The sequence below is a fragment of the Falco cherrug genome, chromosome 5, assembly GCF_023634085.1.
Source record: "Falco cherrug isolate bFalChe1 chromosome 5, bFalChe1.pri, whole genome shotgun sequence".
In the NCBI taxonomy this organism is placed as follows: Eukaryota; Metazoa; Chordata; class Aves; order Falconiformes; family Falconidae; genus Falco; species Falco cherrug.
The window spans coordinates 67,985,740-68,000,441 of record NC_073701.1 but is presented as its reverse complement, the minus strand read 5'-3'; the positions used below and the strand labels follow the sequence as shown (position 1 = coordinate 68,000,441).

The window sequence follows — 14,702 nt, the reverse complement described above, 5'->3', positions numbered from 1 at the left end:
CAGCATGCGAAAGCTGGAGAACCACCGAGGTAGCACATTCCACAGGCAAAACAAACAAATGCAAAGGCAGATATATCCCTGGTAGCTACAATTTTGCACGTGGGCTACCCTTGAATGCGCACCAAGCCCTGGCTCTCAGTCACTGCCCAGCTGTTTTGACCTTATCAGTAAGCGTGGGGAGCTGGCTTGGTGTTTGGTGGTTTGTTTTTTTTTTTTTGAGGGGTGTGTGTGTGTTGGTTTTTTTTCACTCCCAGTCTACCAGCCAGTGACTTGCAGTTCCACTCCAGTGGGAATGTGTCGCTGGAAAAATGTGAGTGGACCTGAGGCTGCTTTAGATCTTATGATCTGGGCCGGCACCTGCGTGTGGTGATGGCAATATTAGGTGGGGATGCCCCGGTGCGAGCTCCTGGGCGTGTGGCGCGGCGGCGAGGGGAAGGGCTGCGCTCCAGTGGGAAACCCACAAGCCCGGGGGGTCCTTCGGTGCCTGGTGGCAGCACGGAGGGCACCTGGCTGCCACCGCCTGTCTGTGCGTGCCCTGCGCTGCTTTTCGGGCAGCTGGTGCTCGGCGGGGCCGTGAGCGCCCCGGGGGCGCGCAGGGGGGGTGTGCCGGAGCTGGCTGCCGCACACGCACACGCACCGCGAAGCAGCCCATTTGCTGGAGGGGGTGTGCATCTGCGTGCGAGGGAGTGGAAAGGGGTGGCGGGGATGGAGGAAGGGAAACCAGGGGAAAGTCTGACACTCCGCACAGAAGGACCGAGACCCTCCGCCGCTGGGGAGGAGCCGGCTTCGCTCGCAACGCCTCCAAGAACCCAGCCCCCGGCCCCGCAGTGACCCCAGCCCGCACCCCGCCGCCGCTCCGGCCCCCGGCAGGTACCAGCCAGCTCCCGCCGGGCGCTGGAGCGCTTTTTTTCCGCGGAGAAGGGATGGAAGGAGCGGGGGGTTGGGGGATGTGGATGGAAAAGTGCATGCGGTCCCCTCTGCTTATCCCGGAGCCTCCGCTCCCCCCTGTCCCGCCGGCCGCCGGGGCTACCGCGGGGCGGGTGGCACCTGGCAGAGGTCCCCGGGCCACCTGCCTCGCTGGCACCGGGGAGGTGGCAAACCGCGGTGCCGGGGGAAGAGCCCTGGGCTGTACCCCGGGAGCGCGGCGGAGGGGGGGGGGTCGGGGGGTCGGAGCGGGGGCGGGGGGCAATTTTGGGAAGAGGAGGGTTAAAGGCTGCGGAGGTGGGAGCGGAGGGGAGGGGGGCTCGTTCTCTCAACCCCGGCTTCTGCTTGGAGAGGGTGGCTCAGGGCGATGGCAAGGGCGGCGTGGGCACCACCAGCCCTGCTCATCAGCGGGACTGCACCCGGAGCGGTAGGCAAATCCCTTCCCTGCCACAGCCCCCCAGCACGGCCCCGGGCACGGCTCTGCTGAGCGTGCCCGTCACCGGGAGCTGCGGAGCAGCCGGCTGGCCTGGGGTGCTCGCTGCAATGGGCTTACTCGACCGGTCGCACTGACAGCCTCTGCTTTGCCTTGTGCTGTGACACAGAGGGTGGCGAAGCTCCTCGCCTGGCAGGGAACAGGCAAACTGAAAGTTGCTTCTGGAAGGGAAGCATTCCTGAGTGCGTTAGGTAACCGGTGACTGCGCTGACGGGGCTCCGCAGCCACCTATGATCCCTCAGGACAAGCTTCGCTTTGATATTGAGTGGGAAACCTTGTCCAAGAACAATAGAGATCAATGGGGCAGCCTGGCCGTAAGTGGGGGCACTTTGCTGGGAAAGCAGCAGCCAAACGTGACAGAGGCCAGGAAGATGCAGCAAGAACTTCTGCAAGAATTCTAGCGTGTCACTTCTTTTTCACTACTTAGCTGCAAACCTAAGGAACAAGTCTCTCTTCAATGCTATATAGCACAATTTTTAGTACTGTTTATCCAACCCTCATTAGTATAGTTGATGTGGTTTTCACTTTTGCCTTTTAATCAGTTCGTTTAGCTTATTAAGGGCCTGATCCTGAAAAGCACTGCTTATCATCTCCTGCAAGGTATGTAAGGGCTGAGGTCTTTATGAAATCTGTAAAAGCTGGGTGTCTAGATAGCTTTCTAAAGAGGAATTGGGGTATTTTAATCCATAATTGTAAACCTACTGTCAAACAGAGGTGCCCAAATTCTACAGGTGTCACACCCCTTTTTCTTAGTTTCCAAGGCAAGTCTTGCTCTGGGATGCTTCATAAATAGAAGCATTTTAGCCTTGATCAGGCTGAGCAGCCTGGCTTCACTTTTGTTTGAACTTTATTTTGGCTTGGACATCCAGACTAGCCTGAGATCCAGGAACTAAATTTGCTTTCCCTCTTCTTACCACTGGATCAATCCAACAGGGTTTCTCAGGGTACTGGCAACAGAGCAGACTCCCCGTTAGGTGCAGTGCTGAAGCACAGTGAGATGTGCTCCAAACCAGGCAGAAGCATTTTGAGCCAAAGTCTCCCACAGCCAGTATGTGGGCTCTGCCCATGGAGTACTTTAACCAGAAATGGAAATAGCAGCTTCACCCGTAACCTCTGCCGAGCCTCAGAACACAGGAATGGCTGCAGTTACAAGAGCTGGTATAAGATGCTTTCAGGACAATAATACCAGGAAGAGACAATTGCCTTCCAGTAGTGCTGAGTAAGATGACTAAAGCTCAGAAAGATCTAATTTCCATTTGTATTTCTGCCCTTAGCTTTGGCTTGGTGGGTAGCTGCTGTCAGACACCCCCCCTGAGGAGTGAGACCTCTTTTGGACCCCACTCCTAAGTACCAGCCTCCACCTGCTTCTCTCCAGCTGCAGGTTATGCCATCAGCCAGCCTTCCAAAACACTGTAATAGCTCTGATCTCACTCTACTTTTTTTTGTTGTTGTTACTGTTTGTTTTGCTTTTCTTTGGGTTTTTTTGTTATTCTGAGAGGTAATGTTTTCACTGTAGATACCACTGCGTTCGTTATGCAAATTATACTGCACCCTTGAAATTCTACTGGGATTTTGCAATGGAATTAAATGAAACAAGGCTGTAGGAAGAAAAAAAACAACTTTTAATTAAGCTAGATTATTAAATGGAAATAGGTGTTGTTCATTGGGAAAGAGCCTTTTAAAGTGTTTGAGTATACTGCATCACTATTGCTCAGAGATTAAATAATGATAATTAAGTAAATCAAGGTATTAACACCACGATATTAAAAAGTGAAGCCAAAGAATGAAATACTCCCAACAAAACCTGTCCCTACTTTGGTCCTAGCAGAAGTGATATACTCAGCAACTCTTTCCATGTATATCATGGAACAAGTGTATGTGCAAATGTCCCACACAATCAGGATCTTTACAGTGTTAATTTGCAGAAGGTCCTAATCATTCAGAGCCATTCTGTGAGCATGCTGTCAGCTTAGGGTGGTCAAAATAATGAGGCATTCCTGGAGTCTTTTTGAATCCCTGTTCTGCTTTTTCTCTCACTCCTTTTGCAGTTAAAAATGCAGAAGCTGTAATCTCAGGTGTCTCTTCGCTATGCACCACTGCAATGTAGACGTACCAGTTACCTGTGGCTCCGGGGAGGCTGATTCATCAGCTGGGAATCAGCTGAATTCCCAGCACATGCCCGCATTTCTTTGGCTAAAACCCCTGGTGCTGGAATTGGCCACTGAGCCACCTCTACACTCTTTGAGGTTTCCTAGATGAGGGAATCCTTCAGTGCTGGTTAAGCAGGCTTTCCCACCACGCTTTCCTGGCAAGGCAGCCTGCGGGATAGCCGGAGCTATATTTGGCCCATTGTCTTTTTAACCCATGGCAAATGCCAAAGGTGCATGCTAAGTGTCGCTAAATCAAATAGGCGCAGTGAACGTGTGATGTGTTTGTTTTCCTTGCTTGCTGGATTTTCTCCAACTGCAAACAAGCGACAGAGGATCTCGTAGTAAAGCCATGCCCATGAGATCTGAAGCATAGTGGCTATGTTTAAATGATGTGTGAAGCAAATTGTGGCTCCATGGGTGTGCTATTTTTATCTTTTTTATAATGCTGCACCTCTGTTGTACTTCTTAACACAATCTCCCCCCGCCCCGCCCCCCCCCCCCCCCCCCCGCCCCAATGTTTCTGTCTGGGTTTTATGTATTTTATAAACTTAGCAGTGGCAATGAGTCAGTGCTTAAATTATCCCTGTATAAATCTTTAGTCCTTTTATCTTCTCCTTCCTACCCTTGTGTATTCAGAAAGGCCCCACTCTGGTATTGTTATTTTTCACATCCTAGAGACATGCTGCATGAACAACCACATGTTATTTGACAGTGGGTGATAAAAAAAAAGGGAGGGAGGGGATTAAAAAAAAGAGCAGCCCTTTTATTCCACTCTCCCCAGCTTAGATGGATCCAGCGTCACATGGAGGGGATCCAGGATGAGTCAGGGAGCAGTGCTGTGGTCCAAAATTCCAGTTTGCATTACAGCTGGGAGGCAGTATTCAGCATCATGTGGATTTATTTTCTTTTAACAGGAACTGCAAAATAATTTATGGAAGCCCTATAGACTAATGGGCAGAACAGATAACAGTAAGCCAAGAAGAACCTGGATTCCCATCTGGGTTGAATCATTGACTCAATTTGACTATCAGAGTGATGAGTGTGGTATTTAAGCCTAGAATATTATACCGGCCTTAACTAAATCATCGCACTTCCCCACAACATAACTGGAAAATGTGATTAAGGTTCAGAGCTCTGCTGGTACCTAACAGTTTACCTAATAACTTCACTGGCTGGACTAAGCACAGTATGTTAGAGACATCTATTTGCAACCTTAATTTGCAGGATGAATCCTAACGGGTTCAAGATATATATGGCTAAAGAAAAATTAATGCTCTAGAACTTATATGCACATGGAGACCTGTAACTAGTGAGGACCTTCTGCACTGCATGAATTTCACACTGTATGTAGTACTCAGCTTTCAGTAACATGCATCCTTTCTATACGTCTTTGCATATTTTTCTTTCTGGGTTATGATAAACAGAAAGAAGAGTCGTGTCAGCTTTTGCTGTTAATGTGGTCAGTATAAAAGTAAAATAAATAGCCATAATTAAACTTTTGCCAATCTACTTGGTCAGTGAATCAGGAGACTTGCAGGAAGCTGATGCCATGCAGAAGAGGAGAGGCTAAAATTTCTGTAACATCTGAGCATACTCCAGCAACATGCTGGGTTGTTGTTACTTTCCTGTTTATTTTTTTCCAAGGGGATGGGGAGGAGAGAAGTTACCGGTTTTCCTGGAATGTCGCCTTCTAAAAATCCTGAAGATGCTGCAGCCCTGAGTATGAGCTCATCTTGTGTCAGCATAGCTCAGGACTAAATGCACTGGAAAGAGAAAACCTAGGATTAACTGAAAATTATACAAACTTAAGGCTGTCGTGAAATGAAAGAGTTGCGCCTGTTCTCAGGCTGCCTGTACTTAGTGACTTCAAGGGACTTAAGCCCATGTTTAAAGGTAGACTGCTGTGTGAAATGCTCTCGTGAAAGAAGTACTTTCCTAAAGTCTAAATGTAGAGTGAGATTAAGTCTGTTAAAAGTTAAGTGCAGTCCTGAGGGCTGATGTGGCCAAATATTCCAGTTCAATCTTGGCTAGAATTTTAACATTTTGAACAGCTAGGTCTAATGGTATGTGCCTACCTAGCTTGTTATATTCCCCTGGAATTTATCAATGACACACTCCATATAATTGTGGTTATTTTTTGTCCGCCTAAAATCCTTTTTTGGTTTTGCAAGGGAGAGCCTGCAAAGAGGGAGTATGTAAAAAATTCTTTCTCAACCAAAAGAAAAAAGTTGATCTCCCCCCCCCCCCACTTCCACAATGAAGAATTGAAACAATGTCTGTTGCTCTCATGCTTAATGTCACAATCTCTGCTAAAAAATAGTAAGAAAAAATATGATGTATTTTTCATATGGAACTTATTCCCTGTAATTTTATAATGCACATATGTGAGGTTTTATGAAGACTTATACTAAAAGGCTTTAGAACAGTGTAATAAAGGAAAACTGTTCAGAACAACCTTAGTATCAAAAGAGCTAAACAGCTACACTTTGAGAGAGGGAAATAAAATGAAGGGCGATGACAAGGAGTGATAGACTGTTGCAAGTCTCTTTTCTCCAAGAAACTTTTCTCCAAGAATCACAAAAAGAACCAGCCTTGACTGTAAGGTTCTCTGTGCTACTTTTCTGACTTTCTTCACAATCTGTACCTTTGCAAGATGTAACATTCCTATATCCATTCTCTGACCTCTGAAAGATACGTTCTATTGGCATGTAAAGTACCTATCATTTACATAATTTCACAATTTATTCTCTTTTTTAAGCAAGTGCCTGAAAACCTTTATTAAGGACATAAATAAATCTTCAGAGCTACTACAGTATGTCCTACTAACAGGGTGATCAATATTACATCTCCAAAGGTCCGCTGCTGCTTAATAGAAATCAGAGGAGACACAGGTGCAAATCTATTTGTGACTGTCTTCCATATTTCTTAAAATCTTTGTTTCTAGTAGGAAGAATGCATAAGATATGGATAGTCATGATTTATTGCTTCTGTTTCTATAGTTACAGGCAGTGGACCTTTTCTCATTCAGATAAGTTCTTATTAATTTACCAACTATACTGCAGTAGCATCGGGAGGTCCCAGTCAGAAATGAAGGTCCTCTTGTGTTGACATTTGTGATGTATCTGATTAAACAAAAAGCTAAAATCCACTTTCAACCATAGCGTCAGGCAAGAGTCAGCAAGCACAGATGACTGAGAGATGTGGCTTCCTCAGGAAGACAAGTAACAAACCCAGCTTTATTTCTTAGAATAAACAGAGGTCTCAGCCTGTTTTTTCTGTTGTTGAATAACATAAGCATCAGGGCAAAGTTGAATTTGTAGTGGCATTATGGGATCCCCTATTGTGAAAGATAAATAGCAAATTTGGCCTAATGCCTCAATAAATTAATTACATTGAATTAACCTGACTTTTGGTTCCTGTGACCTCCTTAGTTTAACAGATTACTTTCTGAAAAATGCATCTTCAAAGAATCCACTTTATTCTGGGGAGGTATTTTATAAGGAAGTTAGAGGATTTTCTAGAGGCACAAAGTCTCCACATGAACAAATCTGGAATTCTTGGATCCGTTCAGCCATGTAATACTTTGAGTCAGAGACTAAGCCTTTGTGTTTCAACTGGAGCAGAACTCCCATCTCCAAAAGAAAGAAAAAAAATCTGCTAGAAATAGTATGCAGAAACACAAACTTACCAAGAAAGAGAAGACATAATTCAGGTCTTATTCATTTAGGGAGCAGGCATACCTAGTTTTGCCCGATCTTCGTGTGTCTCAGCACATTAATATTGAGACAGATGGTGTCATCCAGTTTGCTATTTAAGAGCAAAATATTGTAAGTCATTAATTTGTAGAAACAGGTCATTTGAAATGACCAGAAATCCAAGCATAAAGAGTGAGTTAATAAAAGCAGATATCTTTATTACCACTATCCTTTTCTTAAAGCCAAAATGTAACACACACACCCCTTTTTTTTTTTTTTTGTAAGGAGTTTTTTTGTCTACAGATCTTTAAATCTGCTTGTCTTTGCTTCAGAGTTCTAAGTTAATAAAGCACACTTCCTGACTGAGATTTTCCAAAAGTAGTCCTGGGTGAGGGGTTTTATACTGATCATTTTAACAACAGCAAAACCATCCACAGATGGGTGGGTTTTACTTTAGGACAAGCCGCTGTACATGCCCCGTTAACGTGATGGACTCGGGCTGAGAGGCAAACTTGTGCTTCAGCTTGTAGGTGACACTGCTGCACTGAGCAAGTGGACAGCCCCCGTGGCAATGACGGTAGCACACACCAGTTGATCCAAAAAATATCACAGTATAACAAGGTGTGTGGTTGGTTTGGGTAAATTAGAGACACGTAACTGAAATTAGCGAAGTGATTTGTAACAGCTAAGGATAGTCCTACATCTTCAGAAGAAATGAGTGTCTCTAGAAAAAGGAAAGCAGAGATTTAAGCTAGCAGTATGCACTGAAAGCATTTGGGGAGAAGAGTTGTAGAGAGAAGTTAGAGGCTGAAGTACTGAGCAAGTGCTATCACTTCTTCTGGGCTGACAGGGTGGTTGTGGTGGGATGGCCAAAAGCCCCAGGTCATGAGGAAAGGCTGTGTAAACCAGCTGACAGAAAGTTAGGAGGAGTACTCTACAGCTGAGGCTCTGAGCTGCAGATTTAAGCACCTAAATTAATTTGGGACCCTCAAGCCATGAGCCCTCCCAGCAGACAGGCATCTCTGCAGGGTCAGTCTTTTCCTTGTGTCAAAATTTAAAATAAAACAAAAATTAAAATAAATTAGAAAAAAAAAATATCTCTAGCCTATATTTCAGGGGTTCAGGTGCCTGCTTTTGCTGGTGACATGGAAGGGCAGCTTTTCCAGCGCGTGCCTGGGCGGTGGAGTGGCTGGTGCTCAGGAGCATGGCTTCCTCAGCCAGCATCGTCCCACTCTGCTGCCAGGGCTCTGCTGCCCCAGGCCCCACAGAAAGGGGCTGTGACTTGGTGTGGTCAGGGCATCACCCTCAGGGACAAGATTGCTCTGGCTGGGGGTTTTGGTATTGGTGTTAATATTTCTTATTTGATATGGAACTATGCTATTGAACTGATCGTCAGGAGTCCAGTCCTACCTGTTCCTGAAGGAGTGCGCCAACCTTGGGGCTCCTGGATGAAAGGTTTTGGGAGAGTTGGATCTGCTGATTTGGGTCTGTGGGAGAAATGGGCATGCTTGGAGCTCACTCTGGCTGTGGGCAGAGGTGGGCAGAGCAATGCCTGGTTTGGAACCCCACAGGCACTCAGCAGTTTGGGATAGTTGTGACTTTGCTGTGTGTGCACCCAATGGCCCAGGTGCCGCGGGGGGTGTGTGGTTAGGTGGGTTTGGCTACATGCAAAGCCAGGTAGCAGCAGAAGACAGGTTTTACACTGGTCTTTAATGCTGAACCTGGTTGGTTGAGGAGGCAGTTAGGGTCATAAGTCTGTTAATCTTTTTGGCTAAAACAATTTTAGTAGACAGGGATGCTTTATGTAACTACTGCCTGAATCATTGTGGCCTGTTGATCTGATGTCTTCTACAATGTATAATGCTGTCAGGACTGAGGTTTCCTCAGACCTGATGAAATCCAAGGTGTTTGTTTTAAGACTCAATTTATTATTTTGTACACTGAACTCAGAGTTTTAAATGCTTTAAGGAGAAGCTGGCCGGATGCAATTTTTGGAATGTCAGTCCCATCCAATTGAGGAAAATGTGAGACAACTGATGCCTTTAAGAGAGTTACTAACATTGCTCAGGCTTAAGGGACTTTTAGGTCCCCTTTCTAGAAGAAAAGGGACATTTACCTCTGCTGCTCTGTGCTGTCTGTCTATTTAAGATGAGTGTCCTGGGTAATACTGTTTGCAGTGTACAGATTTGTTCTGGAGTTACGACTCGGTGTTTATAGTCCTCTAGTGACATCTACAAAAAGCAGACATATATTATCTCATAAAGTTGCCTCAGCTTGAAAAAAGTAACAAATGAATCTATGGAAAATATCTTTCACAAAATAACACCCTGACAACCCATGCACCTTTCAGTGAAATTAAGGGGGTTTCACGTGGGAAGATTTTCACCTTTAGATAAAATCATTATAGATAGACTAGCTTAGGCTGAAGATTGAGTAAAATAAAATATATGAGAGGGGAATTGGTAGACTGATATTCGTACAGTATCCCTCTGAAAACTCATATATCTTGGGTGGTTTTTTTTTGTCACTGTTCTGTTTTATTTTTCTAAAGAGATTTACACTTTTAAATGCAGATAAATTATTATGCTGTCTGCACGAGCCTGAAGGTCCTGCGTCCTTTGCTTTCTGTTACTTTGGTACAGCTCATTGCTTTCCTAAATGGCAACACAGGCACTATTATGAGATTCACAGCACAGACTTTGATTTCTTCGACTGTGCTTAAAATCAAATCCTGGCTACTTGGTGACAGATGAATTATTGTGCTTTATCTTTTATAGTGATGGAATAGTTGGGTTTTTTTCTTCTCAATTTTTTGCTGTTGTACATTGATGCATAAGGATGAATAAAATAGACTAGACTAGACTAGACTAGACTAAAACAGTGCTGAAAGCTCCAGTGCCAATTTCTGTACCTTTTCACAGCCTGACAGCAGAGCAAGAGGTACGTGCAGCACACAGTGCAGGGAGTTTGCCTCTCTTAATCCCAAACATCTGGTTTCAAAGCAAGAGAAAAACACCTCAAAGCAGAATGAAATTGTCATATTCGGTTTAACATCCAAGGTGAGATTCTGCATGGTTTATCCCTGTTTTTTCCATTGTGCTGGGCCTGTGCTGGCTGCCAGCATGTCCTATGGCACAAGGGCTAGGTCTCTCCTAGCTGGAATTGCCTGTTCTCACCTCTTTGCTGCAGCAGTTCTCCAGGTGGTTTTGAGGCACAGGCTTCCCAGCTCTTCTTTCCTCTGAAATTTCATCTCCTTCCTACAGTTTAACTCTCTCCTGTACTTTTGTAAAGACTTCAGGCACTGTTATCCTGTATCCTGTCAGTTCCCAGAAACAGTCCCACCTGATGAAAAAACCTCACTCCCTAGGGATACCCTACTCAGTAGCAATCTTGCCTGTGGAGTGTTAAGCTGTTAAAGGGAGATAATTCAGACAGATTTCAGGTCTTGTGTCAGGTTTCCATGACAATGGTAAAAATGCCTTTGTTTATGATAGCATTTATGCCACCGACACCACAGGCACAGCTGTTCTGCAGTTGGTCAGTGCTGAAATATGGATAGTAATTCTCTTAGTAAAGACAGGCTTTACTTCTATTTTTATCCTTGGTTATCACATCACCCTGTTTTAAGGATAATATCTGCTCTAATGCATGGCATTAAAAAAAAAAAAAAAAAGTACTTTCCATCCTTTCTGTCTTTTCCTTCCTTCCTTTTGCTGCAAACAAGGTAAATGCCACTAAAGTGATGTGAGAAGAGCATTTTGGAATGTGTTTGGATTCATTGTGTTTTGTTTTCCGTCCAGGAATTCACATGACACAACGGAAAGTGGGATCTGACACCTCTGAGATAAACTATTAGGCTATCTTTAAAGTGCTACACTCATCTTTATAAGTGAAATTGTATGTAAGGCCAGAAAACTTGGGGCACAGTAGCTTTGAATATAAGTAGTGTTATCTTTGGTGGAGGCATCAGCAGAGATTACAACGGTCTGTTGTGATTCTCACAAGGACTTGCAGTAAGGACAGTACTATTTGTTTGCATTCTTTTCTCAACAAGATACTATTTTGATGCTTGGAAAGCACGACCCTTTGTAAATTGTTCTGTCTTTCTTCATTCTTCTTTGAGCCACATGGGAGAAGAGGTATGAGCACAAGCAGTTAAAGTTGAAAAGGTGCTGCTGGAGGATGGAGGAATTAATAACCGATGCTATGGAAACAGTTTGCTCTGTAGAGCTGCTGTGACTGTATGGGCATTACGTTCGGATGGATCCAGGATCCTCTGTCAGTGTCTCCAGCGTTTTCTCCTAGAAGATCAGTAGCTTTTTTCCAACTAGTTTTATTAGATCCCCCTTATGGGATATGAGGTGAGCTACAAATATATATGTTACAGAAAGCTTCCTCAGCGTAGCCTGTGTGTGCCACCACTCCCGAAGGGAAACCCAGCCATACTGTGGAGGCAACAGCAATTGCTCAGAGCTCTTTTTAGACATGCTCGAGTTGAAGATGTGAGCTCAGTCCCATGAGTGTCTCTTCTTGTGTAGCTGTCATTTCCACCTCCTGCTTTTCTGTTAAGCTGGGAGAAAGTCCCAGAATAAGCATTTGAGTTTTTGGCAGTGTTTGCTGCCTATGTACTTATTCTTCATTCCCCACAGAGATAAGGTGTTGCGTGTGTTTCTGTGGTTTGTGCAAAACTTTGAAGTAACGTTTTCCTCTTGCGGTTCACAAGATGTAGGTTGGAAACCCTGACACAGAAAAAAAATGTTTCCTTGATCCAAAGCTGGATGTTCAGGCAAAAGTTTCTCATTTTGGTGCAGGAGGTTTACCTTTTTCAATTTCAGAAGATGGGCAAGGAATTCAATGGAAAGTATGTTGCAGAATCTCGTTTTCCTAACCTCCACAGAAACTGAATCCTATTTGGACAATAAACACTAGAACATAAACAAGCTACTGGATTCACTATAAGGGCAACCGTGTAAGGTTTCTGTGGTCTGTTAAACACAAGAGTCGATCAAATATCCCTCTAATAATCTGAAGTCTGGAAAACTTTTTACAATATTTAAACATCTTCCTTGAAGGATGAATGGTATTTTGTTTCCCACAAGCTCTCTATACTTTGTGCTTATAGTTTCTGACAACAAAACATTAATAAGCTTTGGTGATAATTCAAAGTTGATATAGTATTTTTTTGATTAGATCAAGGCTGCTGTCCTAGATGGGGAGAATTGCACTTGTGTAGTACCAGAAGGAGAATTTTATCTTGTCATTTGTTTGAATAGTGTGAAACTGTCACCTCTCTCTCCCTACAGAAACTTCTTTTTTTCTGTTTCACCTTACTGAGTTAATTTCCCCCAAAAATATCATCACAAGATGAAATGAATAGAGCCTATTTTATAAATTGACCCTTATTGTGACCCAGGTGCAAGTCCCAGGGGGGTTCATGAGGACATGCCTAGCGTTCAGCAGTTCTCCCCAAGATTATTCTAGGAAACACGTATCACCCAGTACTGAAGCCTGCTCTGGTCTGATAAGGTTTGTCTACATGTGGAAGTCAGTGTGCTGTTAAACTAGAATAACAGGGCACGGTATCTTCTTCATGCTAACTCTCTGCATGACCAGTCCCAGTCACAGGGTATATGTCCTAAGGCTGCTTTTGAAGTGAAGCAAGCTGCTTTCTAATTAAAAAGTCTTCCAATATACACTTGTGTGTGATGTGATTGCAGAGCAGTCAGTATGCTGTTAATTCACATCTTACTATGTCTGGACTCTCACATTGACAAGCCCTAGCTATTTCAATTTTAAGGTCTTGGACAATTGTTTCTGTAAGTGCAACAGGCAGGATCAGTGCAGTGGACACCGTGTAGTGTGATACGGAGGGCTTGGATGCTGCACACCAGGGTAGAACTGTGCTTCTTGAAGTGAATATAATATTTTCACTGATTTTAGTAAAGATCCAATTTTATGCTGGTGTTCATGTGTATCACAGCAACACCTAAAAATCCAGTCTGGAATGTTGGCCTCATTGTTCTGTTACTGGTAAGTTAATATCTAAGGAGAGCTTAGATAAGAGCAGTAAAAACGGGAAGGGAGGCTTTGAGTCAGATTTGATTTATGAGGAAAAATTAAAGCATTTGAGTGTGCATAGCTTGTTTGAGTTTGACAAAGACGATGACATGACTGTAAATACTTCAGAAGTTTAATTCCAAAAACAGCAGAGGATTTGCTTAGTGTTAAGGACATTCCAAAGGTTAGGACAGCAGCTCAGGAGACCTGGGGTTAATTCCATGACATATGTCCTTAGGCAAGTCATTTCTGCTTAGATCCCTGCAAATTCCTAAAGGCACCCAACTGCCACTTCTTTGTCTACACCAGTGAGTGTTAGTCAGCTGAGACTGAAAACCACCTAATTTAGACAATTAACTTGCTAAATACCTCTGTAGGTCTGGGTCTTGGTCTATACCTGCCTCAGCTATATGTGTCTGTAAGTGGGTAAAAACTGCCCTTTGTCATCACAGAGCTCGAGTATTTGTAAAGTGTGGGTGTTCAGACGTTACATCGGGAGCCGCACAAGTATACTGAGTAGAAAAACTAATTAAGACAGGATTTATTTCACTTGTCTATAGTGTAAGGTGGCCACCTAATCTTCCCCTGCTTTCAGGACAGAGATGGAGGTGCTCCCAAGGGCAATGTGCCCTATTCCGCAGCAGTATCCCAGACAGGGGCTGAATTCACCCCCGGCAGTGCCTGTCCCCACCCTCTCTGGAGGGAGCCAAGACAACGCCTGAATTTTAGATGGCTGAAATTAGGCAAGATGAATGTTATCTTAAGAATGAAAGGATCAAATAAAATCGACTCAGCTTGATTTTAAGGGGGGGAAAAATCTCTTGAATGAGTGTATTTGCTGAAACGTCCTTTTAAAAGATTTACAGAAACCACCTCAAAGGACTTGCGTTTCCTCCTGTTATATCTCGCACTCAGGAAGTCTTTTATTAAAAGCTAACTACATGATAGACCTCCCACTCCTGTTTCTGTGAAGCAGTCCTTGTGCAGACTGCCAGCACCCCCAAAGTGCTGTGGTGCATGTACTACGGATGGATGTTGTCTCCAGTAAGGCCCACACGCCCCCAGTTACCCAACACTATGGTTGGAAATCTAGCCCTTCATAACTAAATGGGAGCTGAACTTTTTTGGGAATCTACTCCTAATGCTCTTTAATAAGACTGCCCTATGCTAGTCACAAATGCTGTGTTACCTCTAGGTGGTAGCTACACCCTTGAAAATGACTGATCCTCAGAGAAAATATGATTATGGGCCCTGTGAGTTTAAAGAAAAAAAAAAAAGGCATGGAAATGAAAGTTATTCGATGGACAGCTAGAAAAATTCTGAAAACTTCTATTAGAGCTGCTAGAGGTCCATCTGCAAAGCTGCTGTAGGATAATGGGGATC

At 44.2% G+C, this 14,702-nt stretch overlaps 1 protein-coding gene across 3 annotated transcripts in view; it reads left to right on the top strand.

Annotated features, from left to right (window-relative positions):
* The first annotated feature begins 231 nt into the window (after positions 1-231).
* The window catches only part of SEMA3D (semaphorin 3D), a 147,753-nt gene continuing 133,282 nt past the window's right edge, over positions 232-14,702 (top strand). Inside the window, exons 1-2 of one of the 3 annotated variants that reach the window (XM_055711199.1) lie at positions 292-310; positions 749-870. The gene's annotated coding sequence lies outside the window, so the exon portion shown is untranslated. Of the gene's footprint in view, positions 311-748; positions 871-1,333; positions 1,352-14,702 lie in introns of those variants that run through there. The other 2 variants (XM_027811917.2, XM_027811918.2) reach the window with 2 other exon arrangements.